Source organism: Bos mutus, chromosome 8 (assembly GCF_027580195.1).
Source record: "Bos mutus isolate GX-2022 chromosome 8, NWIPB_WYAK_1.1, whole genome shotgun sequence".
Classification (NCBI taxonomy): Eukaryota; Metazoa; Chordata; class Mammalia; order Artiodactyla; family Bovidae; genus Bos; species Bos mutus.
The window spans coordinates 70,304,355-70,327,698 of record NC_091624.1 but is presented as its reverse complement, the minus strand read 5'-3'; the positions used below and the strand labels follow the sequence as shown (position 1 = coordinate 70,327,698).

Sequence of the window (23,344 nt, the reverse complement as noted above, 5' to 3'; positions counted from 1 at the left end):
GTATAAGAGGCTGAATTTTCACGTCCAAGACCATTGCTAAACAGGGCAAGGCCAAGCTAGCTTGTTATCTCCCTTTTATTCTCTTCTTCCTTGGGCAGTGGTCAGGCTGGGGTTAGTTCTTGGGCCAAGAACTGGGGAAAGTCACTGCTTCTTATTATCTGTCTCTGATTATGTTTCTGCCTGTACTGGTAAGTCAGTTTACTTTAATCTAAAGCTATTTAGGCTGAATTCAAATAGAAAAAAATGAGAAGTTATTGTCTATACCAACTTCTCCACACTTTTGCCTTTGATTTTGGGCCCACAGACATATATTAATAATAATAGTTATTTGCTTCCTTTTTTATTTTCTTTCTTGTGAATTTCTGGGGTTTTTGTTTTTTACAATTCTGGTAAGGTGGGGAGGCTGATCTCTAAGCAGCCTATTGGTATCTCTTGGTCTAAATATCATCTATAATATTCTAATTTGACACAATTTTTCTCATCCTTAACGATGGAAACAGTTTTGGTAATGAATGTAATTTGAAGTTACATCTATTTGTTCTCTGCCACCAAATGTTATGCCAGTGCCTTAATTGGTTTTGTTAGAGTGAGCTTGAAGCCATGGGTATATAAAGCAATTAAAATGTTTTGGCATTTTTCATCAGTCACTGAAGCATCATAAATTTTTGATTGCCTGTGTGATGAACATATTTACCAAGCACAAGTAGCTATAATTTATGTGTGTTCAGCTGGAGGATGGCAAATAAAATGTAAGTATGTTTGAGGTTAAAGAGAAATGTATCAACTGTCCGATCATTGCTACAATATAGCTAAGTGTTGAATCAAGAGGGAAAATAAAGGTGAATTTTACCTTTTCCTCTATATAATCATCCCTAGCATTACCTAGGAGAAGGCAATGGCACCCCACTCCGGTGCTCTTGCCTGGAAAATCCCATGGATGGAGGAGCCTGGTAGGCTGCAGTCCATGGGGTCGCTAAGAGTTGGACACGACTGAGCGACTTCACTTTCACTTTTCACTGTCATGCATTGGAGAAGGAAATAGCAACCCACTCCAGTGTTCTTGCCTGGAGAATCCCAGGGATGGGGGAGTCTGGTGGGCTGCCATCTATGGGGTCGCACAGGGTCGGACACGACTGAAGCGACTTAGCAGCAGCAGCATTACCTATTCAAATTTTTAGCTAAATGGTTTTGCATTGTCTTCTAGCATTCACTATTTGTTTCTATTAAATATGTAGGAATTTATGGAACTGGTCAGTATTTTGCCACTACACTTGTCGTCTTCAGTCTGTGGAAGTATCATGGAAAAACATGTATCTCCAATCCTGTGCTTGAAATAAAATGCTGAAACAGTGACCTGGTTTATTTGTAACCAAGAATCATCAAGTTCATCTTCTTTTTCAGATGTGACATGTACCAGAGCGTGAAAACAGCTGTGACAAAGCTCTCTTTGGAGCCTAAGTCATATCACTTGCTCACTGGAGCATCCTCTTTACATAGCCTGTCACTGTGATTCTAGCTCCATCTCACTGGAACAGAGTAGATCATGGGAAGAATCGAGCCTATGTAGGATGTTACTTCCTAGCAGAGTGCCCAGGAAAAAGGTGCCAAGGAAAACCCGGGCAGGTCCTCTGTGGATGGACTCGTGACATCATGTAGTGACCTTTCCCAGAGACTCTGACCAATAAGAATCTTTACTCATTCACTTTCAGCTTCCTTTGTGGTGCAAGCTTCACCCTGACATCTTGATTTTAAGTATATAAAAGGAATTTCTGTGATATACTCTGTAGCTCAGGCTCATTGGTACATTCTCTGCATGTTTCAGGTGAGAGCTAGGTCAGTTTGCCGTGAGACCAGGATGTGAGTGGATGAGAATATGTCCCTTTCTTGACTCTTCACATCCTTCTAGAAATGTGCTGAATCCTTCTTATCACTCCAACATGGAACCAGAGAAATCAGATTTTATTCTAGGAACCAGCTGCCAAAATTTGAAGTCCTCCAACCTCAGGCTGGTGGCAGTGAGGGTGAAGTGCAAAGGGGCAGTGTTCTTTTCCTGACAATACTGAAGTCGTTCCTGACTCTGCTCCATATTCTTAGGAAGTAGACAGACAAGTGCTAGTTACCTTCCTTCTTTTCAGACAGAGGAACTGGTGAAAGGATGAAACCCCTCAGTTTCTGGGGCTCTTATTTAGACACCACCTTGTGTTCTCATTCAGGCTCCTGACCTTTGCTCTACTCTTGGCTCATCCTGAGGGAAACTGGCCAGACTCCATCACCTGGTTGGCCTGTGAGTTGTCCCCTCTGTTTCTCCCCTCTTTCCAAGTCTCTCCTTTTTAATTATCAGCACAGACAACCCCCATGTAGTAAGACTCCATACAATCCTCACAGGCCTCAAGCGATGAGGGTAAAAACTAAAAAAATATCTCTGCCATGGAAGCTAATTGTGTATTTTTAATTAATTGCTCCAATTAGTCCCACTCTTTTCAGTTATGTTAATCTATAACAATGTCAGCTGGGATGCTTCTGGAAGTGGAAATTGCTGTAATGGTCAGGTACCTGTCAATTAAAACTCTTACTATGTGCAATTAGCTTCTCTTTGCATTTTCATGGCAACCCTGGGGAGTATGAGCGGCAGCATGGATGCAGCTTACCACATCTAGAGCAAATGGTATCAATATATTTCCATCCTATAATTTTGATGGCTTACATATTTTATTGTAGAGAAAAGTCAGTGATCAAAGATGGCATGATTAATGATGAAATAATTATAGAAGACCTAGTCTGGCCCCTTTGTTTATTAAATTCTGTAATGCAAAACTCGACAAATAATAAAAGCAGCTGATGGTGTATAGTTAAGGGTTTGGAGGCAAATGGCTTTCAAAGGTTTCCACTAAGCACTTTGAAAGCATATTTAACATATTATTGATATGATTGTTTGTGATTAGCATATGTATTTGGTCTTTACAGTCAAGCTTCTTCAGGATCACGAATAAGAAAAAAGAGGATAGATTGGTTTCAATTACACACCTTGGCTTCATAGAACTTTTTTCTCAAATATTTGGGATTTTCCTTCTGTAGCCTAAAATTTTACTGTACAATGAAGTTTGCTTTCCAATAGAGCTAAGCACAGCCTGACAGTTATTACATGATTATTTAATAGAATTCTTTCAACCACAATCTGCTTTTTAAATATATTATGAACTATGATAAACATACAGAAAAGTACACTAAACATAAAAATATATAGTTCAGTGATTAATCATGGAGTAAATATTGGTGTAAGCACATCAAGGTCAAGAAGTAAAATATCGACAGCAGCCCTTAGGGCCTTCTCTTGTCTCTTCCCAATTATTCCTTTTTCCTCTCAAAAGGCGCCTATATTACGTGTGAGCTCAGTCATGTCCGACTCTTTGCAACCCCATGGACTGTGGCACTCCAGGCTCCTCTGCCCATGGGATTTTCCAGACAAGAATACTGGAGCGGGTTGCCATTTCCTTCTCCAGGGGATCTTCCTAACCCAGAGATTGAACATGTCTTCTGCATGGTGGATTCTTTACCAACTGCGCCACCTGGGAAGCACCAAAAGGCACCCACCTTGAAGAAATTTCATTTGGTATTCATTTCCATGTTTTGAGAAGATGGTTGTTGCTCTCACTGCTTCTTTAAAAGCAGTTTTCTTTTGTACTCTGAAAGTGAAAGTGTTAGTTGCTCAGTCCTGTCCAACTCTTTGCAACCCTATGCACTATAGCTGACCAGGCTCCTCTGTCCATAAAATTTTCCAGGCAAGAATACTGGAGTGGGTTGCCATTCCCTTCTCCAGGGTATCTTCCTGATCCAGGCATTGAACTGGGTCTCCTGCATGAGCCACCTACACTAACTGCATTGTATAGAACAGTCTTTGGACTCTGTGGGAGAGGGAGAGGGTGGGATGATTTGGGAGAAAGACATTGACACATGTATAATATCATATATGAAATGAAACACCAGTCCAGGTTCGATGCAGGATACGGGATGCTTGGGGGTGGTGCACTGGGACAACCTAGAGGGATGGTACAGGGAGGGAAGTGGGAGGGGGGGTTCAGGATGGGGAACACGTGTACACCTGTGGCAGATTCATGTTGATGTATGGTAAAACCAATACAATATTGTAAAGTAATTAGCCTCTGATTAAAATAAATAAATTTATATTAAAAAATTTAAAAAAATATCTCTTTGTTTTTGGTTTTCAGCAGTTTTACTGTGGTTTGGCTAGTAAAACCTACGTGAGGACTTCTATACTCTATTTGGAGTTTGTAGGACTTCTTGAATCTACAACTTATTGTTTTTCATCATTTGGGAAAATTCTTAGCCACTATTTCTTAATATGTTATTTTTGACTCATTTATTGCTTTCCTTTCTCTCTAGGATTCCAGAAGTATGTTAGATCTTCTCAATATTTTCCTATCCTCTTTGAAAAATATTTTCCAACTTTTTGCCTCTTTATGCTAAGTATTTTTCTTATGTCACTAGTTTTTGTTCATTAAGTCTGATTTCAGTTGGGTATAAATTGTTCTAAACTGAGCCATTGAGGTCTTCACTTTGGCTATTGTATTTTTCATTTCTAGAATTTCTACTTAGTTGTTCTTCAGTTTGAAATGTCCTTTAAAAGTAAATTCTATTCTATGCTGAATTCGCAATCTGGCCTTTTATTTCCTTGAAAGAGTAGGTATAGTTTTGTCTTTCTGCTCTCAGTATTTCATTACTGTTCATGACTTAGCAAACTTTGATGTATGTCAGAAAGTTGATGTGATGTTTCCCTTGACAGTGGTGTTCAGTGTGTTCCTGATGTGGTGATGACAAAAGAGCCAACTAGGATTCTCTTCGGATTGATTCATAGACTTTTTTCTTTTCATCATGGAAAAAAATCACAATATATACTGTAAAGTAGAGGAAAATATATGATAACCCACAAAAATCCATCACCCAATTTCAACAGTTACCATCACTTAGCAACTATAGTTATCTTAAAATTCATGCCTAATAAGTTTAATATCTGGATCTACTGTGAGTCTCTTTCCATCATCTGTTGGCTCTATGTTTCTTGTTCTTGTCTTCTTGCTGTTATTTTATTGGGTTTCAGAAGTTGTATTGAAAAATTATGTGTAGAAATTACTTGATGTGTAAGATAAGTTCTTTGCTTGGGGAAGATTTATGTTTTCTTCTACTACATGCCTGGCAGCTCTTAAATCTGAAATCATCTTAATCCAATTTGGGGGATGAAGATGATTCAAAGCTCAGCTGAAATAGCTGTAAGAGCCAGTCTCCTTCTGGTTCACTCTGTTAGGGTGACTTAGACTCTCTTGGGCTTCCTTGCTGGCTCAGATGGTAAAGAATCCACCTGCAATTCAGGAGACCTGGGTTCGATCCCTGGGTCAGGAAGATCCCCTGGAATAGGGAATGGCTATCCACATCAGTATTCTTGCCTGGAGAATTCCATGGACAGAGGAGCCTGGCAGGCTACAGTCCACGAGACGAAAAGTGTTGGACATGACTGAGCAACTAACACTTTGCTTTAGACTCTCTCACCAAGCCTAAGACTACAACATTTGTGATTTTATCTCCATGAAGCTGCAGAACAGTACTGCATAGCCCTTTGGCTGCCTCTTCATGAGTCAGTAAATTCTATCAGAGGAAAAATCCAAACACTGGATCATTACTATCTTGTTCAGTATCCAGTGCTTTCAAGCAGAATATGTATATGTATTGTGAGTATGTACATTAGTTATCCTCAGAAAGGAGATTGGTCCAAATCTCCTGATATCCCATTGCTAAAAGCAAAAGACTACTCTATACACATCTTAACCTTTCATCCTGTAGTCTTTTATACTAATCATTTTAAAAGGGAAACTCAAATTGTAATATACGATGGTTGCTTATGGATTAATTGATTTCTGTATCTACCATAAGAATCTGTTAATCACTGTTTCTTTAAGCTGTGTGTTTACTCTCTTTAAGCTGTTTGTTTACTCTCTGATTCTTTTCTCATTCTGGTTTGTGTCACAGATACATGCTTTCTTACTCTTTGGCCCCTAAGTAGGTGCACCCAAAGAAGGCACGGTAGAAAATTGGGGGGTGAGAGTAGGGCAGAGAAGTCAGAGTTTTCTTACCTCTCTTATTGCTTCCTTTGGTGTCTCTGGCAGTAGCTGGGTCTCCTGCATGGTTCCAGCTCTTACTGAAAGGCTCTGGCTTCTGGGCTGTGGTAACACCTCCTCCCATCGTTTGCACCTCCCCCACCTCCGCCTCTCCCCCGCCCCCCAACAGTAATAGGACTTCCTACTGTTGCTGACTTACAGTTTTTTGGCTTTTCAATCCTGCTGCTGCTGCTGCTGCTAAGGCGCTTCAGTCGTGTCTGACTCTGTGTGACCCCATAGACAGCAGCCCACCAGGCTCCCCCATCCCTGGGATTCTCCAGCAAAGAACACTGGAGTGGGTTGCCATTTCCTTCTCAATGCATGAAAGTGAAAAGTGAAATTGAAGTCGCTCAGTCGTGTCCGACTCTTCGCGACCCCATGGACTGCAGCCCACCAGGCTCCTCCACCCATGGGATTTTCCAGGCAAGAGTACTGGAGTGGGGTGCCATCGCCTTCAATCCTTCTACCACTGTGTGATCAGTGATACCGTTAAATTCACCTCTAAATTCCATATAGTAATACCTGCTACTTTTAAGACCTAGTGCTGTTACTTTATCTGTCATAGGGTTTTGTTACAGTATGAAATATGTAATACGCAGTCCTTATCCTCAGGGAAGGAACAAAAGACAGGAACAAATGACGTCTGTATATGAAAACATGACAGATGACCATGGATTAAGTGCCAACCTTGAGGATTTACTCAAGAAGGCCTAAGCAACTCAAGAGTGAGATCCCTAGAATCTTTCATGGAGGTAAGTCAGATTGTGTGGTAGAACAGGATTGAAAAATTCTCCAGGTGGAGCTGAAATAAGAAATCTCTGGGAAACAAAATTCTTGTTCAAAATCTCCATGGAAAAGTGGCGTTTGAAATTATTTTCTATTCAAACTAATGACATGTATGAGTAGCTTGGTGATTCTTCTTAATGCTTTGAAGAATCTTTAAACTCTGAAAAACTGATGCGATGGTGTTTTCAATCTCACTTTACACATTTGCTGTAACTTCAAGTTCATAAACTTGAGCTTCACTGAAAATTACCCTCACCACAAACAAGCTCTGTCATTTCAGATGCTACCAACAGACAGCTGATTGAAAATTGAGGGATGAATGATAGTCAAAGAACTTTTGAGCAAATGCTACATAGTTTTCCAGTGAATAAGGGTTCATGATGGGTGCGTGATGAAATGCTCTTTCTCAGCCAGAATGTCATTGTAATTTTGGGTGGGTTGAGGCATTGGAAATAAGCTGAGAGCTAGATGGTGTAGTGTGAAACCAATTCTTTGGATATGGATTGTTATTCTGGAGCTAATTTGTATTGTGTTGCCGGCTGTGGTCAGGCCCAGTGCTGGGGGATGCACATGCCTCTTGTTTGGTTTATATGGTTTCTGTGTAGTCAGGGCAAAGAGCTTGAATTTGAAGTCAGATCTAAGTTGGGGACCCATCTTTGATCCTGCTTGACTATTTGATTGTGGGAAAGCACTTAACTTTTTGAGTTCTGCCTTCCTTATCTACAAATCATTAAGAGTAATGAAATCTCACAGAAAACTGTTGTAATAATTTAGGTGACAGTGCTTAGGAAACTTACAAATGTAGCTGTTTCTTGCACAGACATTTAAGCTGCCCGATTGTGTCTAAGCTACTGTGCTTGGCCAAGTTAGAAAATTTGCTGGAGGAGAGATAGCAGGCACTTAACGGCACTTCTGCATAGGGCCCTGTGCTTACAACACAGGCAAGGGAGAATCACATAATTTTCTTTCTCGCTTTTTCATTTTTAATTTTTCAATTGCCACTCCTAAAATCCTAGCCCCTGGCGGAGAATATTTGCATTCGTTGTACACAGTACCCACTTGACGCACTTGGCTCTGCATCCAAGGTGGAAGTTGAAATAAGTCAGTGTCCTTCTTTATTTACTTTATAACTAAGCTCTATTTCCTTTCCTCTCTTATATCCAGGAGTCATCATAATATATACACGGCATAAAATGTACATGAGATAACAAGTCATTACTTGCAAAGTACATTTTTTCCTTCTCCAGGGCCTTATTAGCAACTGATAATCTTAAATCTTATCTCCTAAGAAAGTTCCTCATCAAGTATTCCTTGTCCCCATTCTGTTAAGCATCTTCACGACTCATTCTGCTAAAAAAACAGAGAAAAACAACTCAAGGGAGTCCCAACTCCTACTGCAAACTAGTAGCTTTCCCTACCCAGAACAAATGCTAAAATTGGTCAGAAATCACATTATTTACTCTCAGAATAATAGTCTGTTGCAATTTATGCTTACCTTGTCACCCAACCACAGTAATAATATGTTTGACATGAACTGCATACTAATTACTTTTATTATTCCAGAAGTTTCATTAGCAATAGTCCTCCCTTACCCTCAATTCTCCCAAACTCCTGAATGTCTAAAAATGCCATCTTAACTATATCCCTAAAGACAATATAAATTCTACATATACAGTTTCTATTTGCTTCTCCATCTCACTCCCACCCTTGCCAAATCTTTCATCCATTCACACCAAAAATGCTAAAAGTCAGAAAGAATATCATCATGATTTCTCGAAGAGAACATGTCTCTGAACTTAGAGGGGCTTTGAGAGTCTTTTCTTAACTCAGATTTGAGATAATTAAACATTTTCCCCCCTTCCTTAAAAAAATAATAAATTACTATCAGTACAGATTTTTAATTTTATTAACCAGTTTTCAGCTATTAGTAGCCTAGAAAAGAAATGTAAACCCTGAACTTCTGAATGCCAAAATTTAACTGGGAATTTGAGAGTAGATAATGAAGACGGTTGAGCAGTCAAAACAAATGAAATAGCCTCCATGGATCACATTCAAACTTTTGCTTTAAGCAAACTTTGGTCAAGTGGTTCCTAGTAGATCAGAAGTGTTGTTATTGTTTTGTTGCTTTGTCATGTTTGACTCTTTTGTGATCCTAGGGACTGTAGGCTGCCAGGCTCCTCTGTCCATGGGATTTCCCAAGCAAGAATACTGGAGTGGGTTGCCATTTCCTTCTCCAGGGGATCTTCCCTACCCAAAGATGGAACCTGCGCCTCCTGCATTGGCAGGTGGGTTCTTTACCACTGCACCACCAAGGAAGTCCAGATTAGAAGTAGTGACTCAGAAGTGGAAATGTGGTTGCATTGTGTTTTAGTCAGTTTGAGCTGCCATAACAAAATACAATAGATGGGGTGACCTAAGCAAGACATTTATTCCTCTCAATTCTGGACGCTTGGAAGAAAAAGATCAAGGTACAGTCCAATTTGGTTCCTAGCCCTCTTACTGGCTTGCAGAAGGTTAGCTTTTCAGTGGCCTTTTCTCAGAGCATGTGTGTGAGGAGAGAGAGAAAGTAAAGTCTCTGATGCATTTTCTTATGGGGCTTCCCTGGTGGCTCAGACAGTAAAGAATCCACCTGCAATGCAGGAGACCCAGGTTTGATACCTGGGTCCGGAGGATCCCCTGGAGAAGGAAATAGCTACCCACTCTTGTATTCTTGCCTGGAGAATTCCCCAGGAGCCTGGCAGGTTATAGTCCATGGGGTTGCAGAGAGTTGGACACAACTGAGCAAAGTGTTTTCTTATAAGGACACTAATCCCATTATGAAGGGCCCATCCTTATGACCTCATCTAAACCTATTATCCTTCCAAAGGCCCCATGTTCAAATGCCATCACACTGGGTGTTAGGATTTCACTATAACAATTTTAGGGGGACAAATTTTAGCGCATAGCTTTCTGGAAAAGTCAGACATGCCGGCAGTAGCTAAAAGAGAAAGTAATTCTTTGGTAGAGAGGGGCCAAAGAAAAACTATTGTAATAGTTCATTTTTCAAAGGGACCATTTAGTTCAAGAACGTGTCACTCTGTGGAGGTCAGTGGTTTCTGAGGCCTTCATGATTGTCACGTTCATAGTAATGAATCTGATTCTTTAAGAAAAGGATGAAATATTTTCAATGTCCTCTATTTAAGAGGGTACTGAACAGAGTGTAATCTATTTTAGAGTTATTTTTTTGTTAACATACTTAAAATATTGGTGTGTCTGTGGGTTGTAATCAATCCTGTGAAATATACATTTACATATAATGGTAGGGTTTCCAAAACCTGATAAATCTCATGGAGCAATAAACAATAAGTATTTTTTAGGGTCAAACAGTAGGATACCATTTCTAAAGAACAATTTTCTTTTAAACTGAATTATGCAAGAGCGAACAAAATTTAGTGTTGATATTTCAGCTGTTGAAAACAATCCATCAAGTTCTTCACTACTTAGCACCAAGGTTGAAAAAATTTATCATGGTGCTTTTTTATCCAAGCATGTCTACGCATGGCAAATATCACTGGCCTTTAATTTAAAGGTGGTAGTCGAGATTGGGGGTTCTATAGAAGAGACAACTTTATGTTTGACCACAATTCTTCACCTGGGCCAAGGAACAGTGATTTTCTGACTTGTCTGCCTTTGTCTTAGAGCCTTCTATCCTGTTAATAGCCATTTTCTGGACTCTATTGTGATTGCGATAGCCAGATTTCCCTTTTTACTGCCTGCCGTACTTACCAAGCAATCAGCATCCATCTCCGCAATGAGACTTATCTTGCCAAAAGTTGAGGATACTCGAAGTCAGTTGGCTGCAATTCCCTATATCAATCCCTGCAATAGAGGTGGCCTTGCCAATGAACTATAATAACTGACATCACTTGGCAAGGCTCCCCATACTCTGGATGGTGTTTGGAAAGGTACAGTCAGCTTCTGCCTCTATAATTCTCTTTTTATGTATGTTTTCATATATAAAACCCCCATTTAGCTGATATATCCCTTCTTTAGCTATATTAAAACCTTTGAGGTCTGGTCTTATCTTGCTGGCAGTAGTACTGGGCTGTCTTGTTAAGGTGACACTGCAGATCTTGGTTTTGAGCCATTATGTCCTGATTGTAGAGCTGATGCTTGGGTGTAGTCTTACTCTTCTAGATACGTGTTCTTGAGGATGCCTCCACTGTAGCCCCCCCAGATCAAAAGGTTCTGAATAACACTATATACCATGTGCTTTATCTGCTGTCTACATCTAATCTGGAGAAAGAAATAGCAACCCACTCCAGGTTTTTTGCCTGGAAAATCCCATGGACAGAGGAGCCTGGCAGGCTACAGTCCATGGGGTCACAAAGAGCTGAACATGATTGAGCAAATAAATAACAGCAACTAGGTGCTTTATCTGCTATCCTCATCTAATCTATTAGCAAAGCCTAGTAGGTCCACCTAAAAATACACCCTGATATTACTTCTCTTGCTTGCACTGCTGTCAGTCTAGCCCAAGCCTTGACTCTTATTCACCTAGACACTTCCGTGGTCTCCTAACCAGGCTCCCTTCTTCCAGCCTTGTCTATTGGGGTTTTTTAACACAGCAGCCACAGTGGTCCCTTAGAACACAGGTAGACTCATATCACTCTTTTGCTCAAATCATCCAGCTGCTTCCTGTGAGAGAATACAATCCAAATGTTGATTCACTGGATACAAGGCTCTACCTGGTGTAAGGAACCTTCGTGACCTCATCTTCTACCATCTTGCCCTTGCTCACCCGTCTCACCTGCGCTAGCCTCCAGATGCTCCCTTCAACATGTCAGGCACAGCCCTGCCTCAGGCCTGCTGCCCTTCTGTATCCTTGGGGAGAGGGGTTTGGGGAGATGCCTGTTCTTTCCCCGAGTGTATGCGCGTCTCCATCCCTCGCTTCATTCTGATGGCTGTGCATATGTCCTCTTTCAAATGAGAGCCTTTTACTCTATACTGTATTACTCCCCGAGTGTATGCGCGTCTCCATCCCTCGCTTCATTCTGATGGCTGTGCATATGTCCTCTTTCAAATGAGAGCCTTTTACTCTATACTGTGTTACTCCTTGTCTCTCCTTGCCCTACTCATTTATTTGCTCTTTGATTTTTTTGTCCAGTTCTCTCCACTAAAAGATAGGCTGCACTAGGGCTGGTTCACAGCTATATCCCTAGTTCCTAGAGCAGTGTCTAGCCACTACAGTGCCTTCAGTAAATATTTGTTGGCTAATTGTCAGAATGATTCCTTATCTTATTGAATCTTCACAGCACTTCTTTTAGGGGTTAGGTGCCTGTATTCTGATTTTGTAAATAAACTGGAAAGGCAAGCTTAGTAACTTGTTTAGAGAATGTAGATACTGCAGAGCTGAGTTTTTTCTTTCTTTTGAACTTTTTATATTGTATTGGGGTATGCTGCTGCTAAGTCACTTCAGTCGTGTCCAACTCTGTGTGATCCCACAGACGGCAGCCACCAGGCTCCCCTGTCCCTGGGATTCTCCAGGCAAGAACACTGGAGTGGGTTGCCATTTCCTTCTCCAATGCATGAAAGTGAAAAGTGAAAGTGAAGTCCCTCAGTCGTGCCCAACTCTTAGCAACCCCATGGACTGCAGCCTACCAGGCTCCTCCATCCATGGGATTTTCCAGGCAAAGTACTGGAGTGGGGTACCATTGCCTTCTCCGTATTGGGGTATAGCTGATTAATAATTAATTATTAATGATTAATAATAGCTGACCTATTAGGTGAACTGCAAAGGGACTCAGCTATACATATACATGTATCAATTACAGAGCTGAGTTTTGAATTTTGGTCCTCATGATGTGGAATTCCGTGCCAAACCCCATCTAGTGATGTCCTGGAAGTTACAGGGCAGTGTCAGTGAGTGCTGGAAGGTGGCCTTTCAGGACTTGGCTACTGGTTTTCAGTGGCAGGATAGAATCATTAAGTTATAACTGATTTTGCAACTGATGATGAAATTTCTCAAGAAGCTAAATTGTGGCCCATCCATATATCTATCAATCAGGACTCCTCAACCTCAACATAGAGGATGTGGAATTTATTTTCTGTTTTCTAGATATTTTGTTTTGAATTGACAGGTCAGAAACTTGATGACTGGTCACTGTGTTGTAATAGTTATTATTTATTTCCTCATCCTTACTGCAACAGATAACCTCATCCTTTTTCCAATAGATAACCATACAGGAACTAGAGTATATGCAGACTTGAAGCCAGAAGACAGGAAGTCAACCAGATCAGAATCATTCATTCAAGGATCAGAGTCAAATAACCAGCTACAGGCCCAAGATACAGAAGGTTACAAGTGATGTTTCCAAGATTTTCATCAGTAAGGTCTACTGATTGATGGATTTCTTCCCTATCATATGAATGTCTAGACATTGATATGTGTTAGACAAGGAGGACTCTAGAAATAACCAAGTGCCCATGGTTGCCTCTTGATGCTTCCTTTTAAACCAGGGCAAAGGCAAGGTCAGGAGCCAGACTGACCCTGACAGGTGTGTGCCTATTGACCAAACTGCCCCAGCAGTTGGGAGTCGTGTGCTCCATGGCTGGTTGCTGGTCAGTGAATCAGTGGGGTTCATCTCTGAATGGACCATACTGTCTCATAAGTTGATGCCATTTGGTTTTTGTTTTTTTGTAAATAAATCCTAAAGTCTTCTAGCCCCTGTTTTACTTTAAACAGCTGCAAACACAAGTCTGCTGAAACTCCAGGAAATAAATGACTCTACATAAGTATGTTTTTAAAAAAGTAAGGTACAATGGGCTCAGCATGAGTCAGCATGTGGGAATATCACTTAGGGGGCAAATGTGACTCTGGAACTTGAAAACAGGAACCTGGTAAGAAATCTTTTTTCCTACATACATCATTTTAACCATATATTTTTAGAACACCTATTATTAGCCAGGTAATGTGTTATATGCTGTGATACACAGACACAAGGCCAGTCCTCAGGAAGGATCTAGTGACTTCACTGTGGGTCACTTGGAGACTCTTATGAAGTTCCTATTTCTGTCAGATTTCAAGACTTATTAAAGGATACATGAAAAATTGAGATAAATGAAAAAGAAATTGATTAATCTGAAAGTGATTTAATGAGCAATTAGAGGAAAGATGCAGAGAATATACCTTGCAGTTCATCTCCCTTCACACTTAATGAGGGCTTGATGCAGTGAGAGAGAAGACACTGAGGTAGAATGGATGGAAAGAGCCTCTCCTCCTGACTCTGAAGCAATAAAAATGTTTACTTATATATATAATGTATATATTGTGTGTTTGTGTGCGTGTGTACACATATATAAAGGCATACCTTGCTTTATTGCACTTTGTAGATATTTTTGCAAGTCGAAGATTTCATGGCAACCCTGTGATGATTAAGTTTGTCAGCAACATTTTTTTAACGCTTGTTCACTTCATGTCTCTGTGTCACATTTTGGTAATTCTTGCAATATTTCAAACTGTTTCATTATTGTTATATTTGTTATGATCAGTGATCTTTCATGTTACAATGTTGTACCATGAACCATGTTCATACAAGACAGGGAATGAAACTGATAAATGTTGTGAGTGTTCTGACTATACCACTGACCAGTGTTCCCCCATCTCTCTCCCTCTCCTTGGACCTCCCTAGTCCCTGAGACTCCACAGTATTGAAACTAGGTCAGTTAATAACCTTACAGTGGCCTGTAAGTGTTCAAATATAAGGAATAGCCTCACATCTCCCACTTTAAATCAAATGCTAGAGATGATTAAACTTAGTGAGAAAAGCATGTGGAAAGCTGAGACAGGTTAGAGGCTAGACCTCTTGTGCCAAGCAGTTAGCCAAGTTGTGAATGCAGAGGAAAAGTTCTTGGGAGAAATTGAAAGTGTTATTCTAGTGAAGACATAAGTGCTTAAAAAGGAAATGGCCATATTGCTGAAATGGAGGCAATTTCAGTGATCTGGATAGAAGATCAAACCAGCCACGACATTCCCTTAAGCCAGAACCTAATTTGGAGCAAAGACCCAACTCTCTTCTATGAAGGCTGAGATAGGTGAGGAAGCTGTGAAAGAAAAGTTTGAAGCTGGCAGAAGTTGGTTCATAAAGTTTAAGGAAAGGAGTCATCTCTATAACATTAAAGTGCCAGGCAAAGCAGCAAGTACTGATGTAGAAGATGCAGGAAGTTATCGGAAGATCTAGCTAAGATAATTCACAAAGGTAGCTACAATAAACAACAGGTTTTCTAGATGAAACAGCCTTGCATTGGAAGAAGATGCCACTTAGGACTTTCATAGCTAGAGAGGAGAGTCAATTCCTGGCTTCAAAGTTTCAAGGACAGACTGACTCTCTTGTTAGGGGCTAATACAGCTGGTGACTTGAAGAAGTTGAAGCCAGTGCTCATTTATCATTCAAAAAACCCTATGACCCTTAAAAATTATGCTGAATCTACTCTGCCTTTGCCCTGTAAATGGAACAACAAAGCCTGGTAGATAGCACATCTGTTTACAACATGGTATAAGCCCACTTTTGAGACCTACTACTTAGAAAAAATTATTCCTTTCAAAATATTACTGCTCGTTGATAGCGCATCTGCTCACCCAAGAGATCCAGTGGAGATATACAACGAGATTAGTGGTGTCTTCATGCTTGCTAAGACATTCCTTCTGCAGCCCAATAAACAAGGAGTCATTTAGATTTTCAAGTCTTCTTATTTAAGAAATACAGTATTTCATAAGGCTATGACTGCCATAAATAGTGATCCCTTTGGTAGATCTGGGCAAAGTCAATTGAAAATTTTCTGGAAAAGATTCACCATTCTAGATGCCATTATGAATATTTATGATTCATGGGAAGAAGTCAAAATATCAGCATTAACAGGAGTTTGAGACTTGATTTGAACCTTCATGGATGACTTGGAGAAGTTCTAGACTTTAATGGAGGAAGTAGCTGCAGATAGTGTGCAAACAGCAAGAGAACTCGAAGTGGAGCCTGAAGATGCGGCTGAATTGCTGCAATCTCATAGTGCTGCAAACTCATAGTAAAACTTTGGGGCTTCCCAGATGGCACTAGTGGTAAAGAACCCATTTGCCAATGCAGGAGATGTAAGAGATGCAGGTTCGATCCCTGGGTCTGAAAGATCCAATGAAAGAAACAGTACCCCACTCCAGTATTCTTGCCTGGGAAATCTCATGGACAGGGGAGCCTGGTGGGCTACAGTCCATTGGGTTGCAAAAGAGCTGGACAGGACTGAAGCAGTGCACGCAAGCATAGTAAAACTTTAATGGGTGAAGAGCTGCTTCTTCAGGATGAACAAAAAAGTAGTTTCTTGAAACAGAATCTACTTCTGGTGAAGATGCTATGAAGATGTTGTAATGATAACAAAGGATTTTAGAATAGTGCATAACCATAGTTGATTAAGCAGTGGCAAGTTTTGAGAAGATTGTCTCCAGTTTTGAAAGAAGTTCTACTGTGTGTAAAATACTGTCAGTCTTCCATGCCACAGAGAAACCATTCATAAAAAGACAAGTCAATCAATGAGGCAAACTTCATTGCTGTTCTACTTTGAGAAATTGGCAAAGTTGCAGCAACTTTTTGCAACCACCACTCTGATCAGTGAGCAACCATCAGCATGGAAGCAAGGCCCCCCACTAACAAAAAGATTAGGGCTCCCTGAAGGCTCATATGATGGTTAGCATTTTTTAGCAATAAAGTATTTTTAAATTAAGGTGTGTACTTTACATTTTTAGACATAATGCTATTATTGGACCCTGAATAGACTATAGTATAGTTTCATCATAACTTTTATATGCACTGGGAAACCAAAAAATATCATGTGACTCACTTTGTTGGGATATTCGCTTTATAGCTGTGGTCTGGAACCAAACCTGCAAGATCTCTGAGCTAAGCCTGTATTTGCATGTCTCTTCACCACCCAAATTCATATGCTGAAACCCTAACCCCTAGTGCCTCAGAATGTGACTATATTTGGAGATAGGGCCTTTAAAGTAATTAAATTAAACTTGGTCATTGGGTTGGGCCCTAAATCAGTAAGACTGGTATTCTTATAAGAAGAGATGATTAGGATGCAGACAGGCAGAGAGGAAAAACCATGTGAAGACAAAGAGAGAAGACAGCCATTTCTCTTGTAAGCCTAAGGGAGAGGCCTCAGAAGAAATCAGCCCTGTCAATACCTTGATCTCAGACTTAGCCTCTAAGACTGTGAGCAAATACGTTGCTGTTGGTGAAGTTATCTGGTCTATGGTCCTTTGTTATGCCAGCCCCAGAAAACAATTCAATGCACCAATTAAAAGGACTCCAGCCCTAGAGATTGTAAGAACTCAAAAACTGCATATATGTAGTAGGGCTGGCTTAGAAAGACATAGTATCAGGTGCACGATCATGCCAGGCTTCTGAGAGCATTCATGGAATGGGAAATAATCCTGGCTGGATTCTCTAGCTCTGTGGATGTGAAGTGCTTTATGTCTCTACTAGCTCATTCACTCAGTGAGTCTTTTTTAAATTCCTGCTATGTACCAGGCATTGAACTAGATGTGGGAAATACAAGATGGATTGGCACAAGAATCTGTCCGCAAGGAATAGTTATGGCCAGTGCTACAGTGTGGCAAGTCTTCTGATGAATATTTGAACCTGGTACCTAACCTTGATGGATGGTTGTTCCAGCTGTGTCCCCACGGTCACAGGACTACACTTAGTCTTTTCCTTACTGATTCCTCCTATTTTAAAATCCTCTTTAAAAAAAAATTGATCTCTGGTTCTCTTCTTTCTTTTTCTAAATAGGTAAGTCTTAGATATCAGCTCAGGATTTGTAGTAGTTCAGTTAGGCTCCCAGGAAGTCACTCAGAGAACATGATGCAGTAAATCAGACTTGGTGTTAACTCTGACCTGGAATGTTATCATCTATCTGACTCAGTTCCAGAAGAGAGAACCACCTCCGGTGACTTCCTCCCCTGTATTTCAGGCCATAAATAGGTGCTGGGGCCCTGCCAAGTTGGGTCACTGTGGCTCATGAGGGACTGTCAGTTCCTCACAAACATTACACAGCTGTGAAATGACTATACCACCCAAGGTGACTCATAAAATCTGCCCCCCTTAAAAAGGGAATATTAGAAATGTCACCTCCTGGCTATCACTGTAATGCAGTTATGAGCTCTAGTTCTCAGCTGACTATCCAGAAGAGTCCTCACAGGAACCAAATAAGAAATCTGGGAAACCTAACACTTTGATTTGCCCAGGGCAGGTACTAGGAAGCAGTCAGCCTAGAAGTTTTAGAAGCTGATTCTAATCTAGGATTGTGATAAAATATAAATGATGTTTGATATCTGACTGTATTTAATCTGAGTTCTCCAGAGAAACAGAAGTACAGAGAGAGAGAAAGAGAGGAGAAGAGTGGATAGTAGAGAGAAAAGAGATTGATTGATTGGCTGATTCTAAGGAACTGACTTATATGATTATGGGGCTTACAAATCGATGAGGCAGACCAGCAGGCTGTAAACTCAGGCAGCATTTTTATGTTACAGTCTTAAAGTAGAATTTCTCAAAGCTTCAGTCTTTGCTCTTAAGGCCCTCCACTGATTAAGTGGGACCCACCCACAGGATGTAGAGTAATCTGCTTATTTAAATACTGCTTATTATAAATGGTAACCACATCTGCAAAACATCTTCTCAGTAACATCTAGGCCAGTATTTGATCAAGTGGACACATAAAAGTGACTATCTTACTACTTTTAACTGATAGAAGTAATCTGAATTTTTGAGCGTGTTACTGAATTAGAACCTTAAGGTAACTAGTAATCATAAAAATTTACTGAACCTCATTTGTTTCTCTTTGAATGCTTTCAGTTTTGGGGTTTTGAGCCACTGTTTCAAAAGGCAGGCAAGCCCATCTTTGGATCACTCTCACTGTTGACGAGCCCTTGCTTGAATGTATTTAGTCCCCATCCTGCTCCATGGAGCTGTTGTGCCCTAAGTGCAGTTCGACCCTCTGAAACAACACTGAAACAAGACAAAGACCAATTCGTCTTATATCATGTCTAAAGTGTGCTTTATATGAGGTATTCATTTTGTGTGATGCTCAGCATAGGGATGGGGGTGTAGGGAAAGGTCTGTGGTCAAGTAAGTTTGGGAAATATTGCTTAAAAGCTCTTCCTTTGGAAGATTTGTCATGACTCATTTGAAAGGCTTTGAAATTCTGCAGGAAGGAAACCAGCTAAATGTAACTTAGCATTTCTCAGAAACCTGACCTTGGAAACCCCCCTTTCTTCTCTTTAGCAACATCCTACAGGATATTCATGGAAAAGTTCTGCAAGGTTCTCTGGCACAATCAGTGCCCAGTCTTTAGTTTAGATGCCCTGTCCCCCAGTTGTTTTGTACCACTGTGTGTCAGGGATGGGTTGTGGAACACACCACTCCAGTCCTTAGTGGCTTAATATAATAGCCATTTATTATTTCCCCCATGTTCATAGCTCACTGGATGATTTTGCTGACCTGGGCTGCTCATGATTGATCTTAGCTGGACTTACTTATGCATCTGATGAGTAGAGGGTGATGGCTGGCCTAGCCTAGCCTTGGCTGGAATGATTCAGCTTTATTCCACAGGCCCCTATCCTTCCAGCAAGCTAGCCTAGGATATTCTCATTGTGGTGACAGAGTTGAAGAGAAGAAACATGCAAGCATACAGTTATCCATGCATCAGGTTGCTAAAAACACTTGTTTGCATCAAGTTTATGAAAATTCTGTTGGTCAAGTGATTTAGGCAAGTTCAAAGTGGCAGTGTGTTGCAGAGTTATAGGACAAAGACAAGGATATGTGTGGCCGTTAACTGGGGCTATTGGTTATATTCATTAATGCAGCTCTCAGATGTGAATCTGAGGAATGGTACCAAGACAGCTGAAGCAGAATTGCCAGGGTGAGTGTAGTGAAATTTCACATCTTTAATCCCTATCCCTCAGAGATGATCAGGATGGGGCTGTTGTTGTTCAGTCACTTAGGTGTGTCTGACTCTTTGTGACTCCAAGGACTGCAACATGCCAGGCTTCCCTATCCTTCACTATCTCCCAGAGTTTGCTCAAATTCATGTTCATTAAGTCGATGATGGCATCCAACCGTCTCATTCTCTGTCACCACCTTCTCCTCCTATCCCCAATCTTTCCCAGCATCAGGGTCTTTTCCAGTGAGTTGGCTGTTCACATCAGGTGGCTAAAGTATTGGAGCTTCAGCTTCAGCATTATTTCTTCCAATGAATATTCAGGGTTGAATTCCTTTAGGATTGACTGGTTTGATCTCCTTGTTCAAGAGACTCTCAAGAGTCTTCTCCAGCACCACAGTTTGAAAGCATCAGTTCTTTGGCACTCAGCTTTCTTAATGGTTCAACTATCACATCCATACCTGACTATTGGAAAAACCATAGCTTTGACTAGATGGACCTTTTTGGGCAAAGTGATGTCTCTGCTTTTTAACATGCTGTCTAGGTTTGTTATAACTTTTTGTCATAGCTTTTCTTCCAAGGAGCAAGTGTCTTTTAGTTTCATGGCTGCAGTCATGGTCTGCAGTGATTTTGGAGCCCCAGAAAATAAAGTCTGTCACTGTTTCAATTGTTCCCACATCTATTTGCCATGAAGTGATGGGCCCAGATGCCATGATCTTACTTTTTTGAATGTTGAGTTTTAAGTCACTTTTTCACTCTCCTCTTTCACCTTCATCAAGAGCCTCTTTAGTTCCTCTTAGCTTTCTGCTATTAGTGTGGTGTCATCTGCATATCTGAGGTTATTGATATTTCTCTCAACAATCTTGATTCCAGCTTGTGCTTCATCCAGCCTGGCATTTCACATGATGTGTCATGTGAAATAATAAATTATAAGTTAAATAAACAGGGTGACAATATACAGCCTTGACATACTTCCTTCCCAATTTTGAACCAGTCTGTTGTCATGTCCCCTTCCAACTGTTGCTGCTTGATATGCATATAGTTTCTCAGGAGGAGGTAAGGTGGTCTGATAGTCCCATCTCTTTTAGAATTTTCCACACTTTGTTGTGATCCACACAGTCAAAAGCTTTAGCATAGTCAATGAAGCAGACGTAGATGTTTTTCTGGAATTCTCTTGCTTTGTCTATGATCCCACAGATGTTGGCAATTTGATCTCTGGTCCCTCTGCCTTTTCTAAATACAACTTGTACATCTGGCAGTTCTGGGTTCACATGCAGTTGAAGCCTAGCTTTTAGAATTTTGAGCATTGCCTTGCTAGCATGTGAGATGAGTAGAACTGTGCAGTAGTTTGAACATTCTTTAGCACTGCTCTTCTTTGGGATTGGGATGAAAACTGACCTTTTCCAGTCCTGTGGCCACTGCTGAGTTTTCCAAAATTGCTGGCATAATGAGTGCAGCACTTTCCCACTTGACTTCACTCTCCAGAATGTCTGGCTTTAGGTGAGTGACCATACCATTGTGGTTATCTGGGTCATTAAGATCTTTTTTTTGTTTGGTTATTCTGTGTATTCTTGCCACCTCTTCTTAATATCTTCTACTTCTGTTAGGTCCTTACCATTTCTGTTCTTTATTGTGCCCATCTTTGCCTGAAATGTCCCGTTGGTATCTAATTTTCTTGTAGAGATCTCAAGTCTTTCCCATTCTATTGTTTCCCTCTATTTCTTTGCATTGTTCAGTTAAAAATGTTTTCTTATCTCTCCTTGCTATTCTTTGGAACTCTGCATTCAGATGGGTTTATCTTTCCTTTTCTCTTCTTTGTAACATTTTATAGGAGGTGGTGACCAATACCATCCCCAAGAAACAGAAATGCAACAAGGCAAAATGGTTGTCTGAGGAGATCTTACAAATAACTGAGAAAAGAACCAAAAGGCAAATGAGAAAAGGATGGGGTTGAATACTCATAGTTTTAGAAGCTCCTTAGGTAATATTGATGATGAATCAGGTTTGGAAACCCTTGGTCTAGACCCTTTTTCTGTTTAACAATATTGATTAAAGTGTTATAATGATAAAAGCCACAAGGGGTAGAGAAAGTGTTGTAAGATGGAGATGTTGCTTCTCATTGAATTTCTAATCTCAGGCAAATAATATTGATGGTTTAAGTTACATAGCAACAGGTCAGCTTTCAATCCCATTGCTGTCATGGTTGTTCCTTGACCTAAAATCTGACCTTCTCTTGGGAGCCCTGCAATTAGGCCATTTTCTCAGACTGTAACTGACACATGTCATTCTGTGTGTGCCATGGCCTCAGTCAGGAGGCAGCTGAGAGAGAGAGAGAGAATCGGAGCCAAGGGTAGTGCAAATTTAGCCAGACTTAAAGTTTTTTTTTTTTTTTGGAGAAGGAAATGGCAACCCACTCCAGTATTCTTGCCTGGAGAATCCCAGGGACAGTGGAGCCTAATGGGCTGCCGTCTATGGGGTCGCACAGAGTCGGACATGACTGAAGTGACTTAGCATAGCATAGCATCAAAGTTTTTTTAGCTGGTTTCTTTGCTCCAGAATTTCAAGGCCTTTTGTATGAGTCATAATAAATTTTCCAAAGGGAGAGTTTGTAAGCAGTGTGTCTCAAACTTAATTAAAAGGGTCTTGGAATAGATGATTCCTACCTGAAAGAACAAAGATGCCAGGAGGTCAATGTTACTACTCCACTAACATTGAGTTACTATTGTAGGGAGTTGACTGTGAAAACATGTCAGTACTGAACATTATCTTTAGTCTGACTGAAAGAATATCTCCTAAATGTGTATAAAACTTTTTCTCCAAAGACATTTATATATTGTTATGATGAGTTCAGTAGTGCTTGTTACTAGTAACATCAAATTATTTGTGTGTGAAGAAGAACTAAAGCATCTCTTGATGAAATTGAAAGAGGAGAGTGAAAAAGTTGGCTTAAAACCCAACATTCAGAAAACTAAGATCATGGCATCCAGTCCCATCACTTCATGGCAAATAGGTGGGGAAACAATGGAGACAGTGACAGACTTTATTTTTTTGGGCTCCAAAATCACTGCAGATGGTGACTGCAGCCATGAAGTTAAAAGACACTGGCTCCTTGGAAGAAAAACTATGACCAACCTAGACAGCATATTAAAAAGCAGAGACATTACTTTGCCAACAAAGGTCCATCTAGTCAAGGCTATGGTTTTTCCAGTAGTCTTGTATGGATATGAGAGTTGGATTATAAAGAAGGTTCAGTACCAAAGAATTGATGCTTTTGAACTGTGGTGTGGATAAGACTCTTGAGAGTCCCTGGGACTGCAAGGAGATTTAACCAATCCATCCTAAAGGAAATCAGTGCTGAATATTCATTGGAAGGACTGATGCTGAAGCTGAAACTCCAATACTTTGGCCACCTGATGCAAAGAACTGAC

General features: G+C 40.5%; 1 long non-coding RNA gene across 6 annotated transcripts in view; it reads left to right on the top strand.

The window, feature by feature from the left end:
* LOC138988907 (uncharacterized) overlaps positions 1 to 23,344 on the top strand; it is a 185,613-nt gene that overhangs the window by 46,472 nt on the left and 115,797 nt on the right. For all 6 annotated transcript variants that reach the window (XR_011465158.1, XR_011465162.1, XR_011465161.1 and 3 more), the window contains exon 2: positions 6,780 to 6,919. This is a non-coding gene — a long non-coding RNA (uncharacterized lncRNA). The remainder of the gene's footprint in view (positions 1 to 6,779; positions 6,920 to 23,344) is intronic.